Source organism: Corvus brachyrhynchos, unplaced genomic scaffold, assembly GCF_000691975.1.
Source record: "Corvus brachyrhynchos isolate BGI_N302 unplaced genomic scaffold, ASM69197v1 scaffold721, whole genome shotgun sequence".
In the NCBI taxonomy this organism is placed as follows: Eukaryota; Metazoa; Chordata; class Aves; order Passeriformes; family Corvidae; genus Corvus; species Corvus brachyrhynchos.
In genome coordinates this window covers 117,296-117,618 of record NW_008235982.1, presented here as the reverse complement: position 1 = coordinate 117,618, position 323 = coordinate 117,296, and the positions used below count along the sequence as shown (strand labels likewise).

Below are 323 nucleotides of genomic sequence, written 5' to 3'. Positions count from 1 at the left end.
GGGCAGCAGTGCCAGGGCTCCACCTCCCCAAAATAGCACAAAATAGCCCAAAATAGCCCAAAACAGCCCTGCGCCCCCAGACACCCCAGCTGAGAAGGGGAGACGGATCTGAGGACACCTCGAGTCAGCGGGGACCCCGGAGGGATGGCAGTGGGGGGGAGGACAGGAGGGTTGTGGGGTGCGGGGGCTCGGGGATGCCAGGTCACACATTCTCCCCAAAAATCGGGCACCGAGAGGTACTGGTGCAATGGGGTCCCCCTCTCCGCCCCCCCGGATGAGCTGGACCCCCCAACTGTGGGGAGGGGGGCGGGATGGGGGGGGCG

General features: G+C 66.6%; 1 protein-coding gene across 1 annotated transcript in view; it reads right to left on the bottom strand.

The window, feature by feature from the left end:
- CACNA1A (calcium voltage-gated channel subunit alpha1 A) overlaps nt 1-323 on the bottom strand; it is a gene marked incomplete at its 3' end in the record, with an annotated part of 5,640 nt that overhangs the window by 3,567 nt on the left and 1,750 nt on the right. The window lies entirely within an intron of this gene.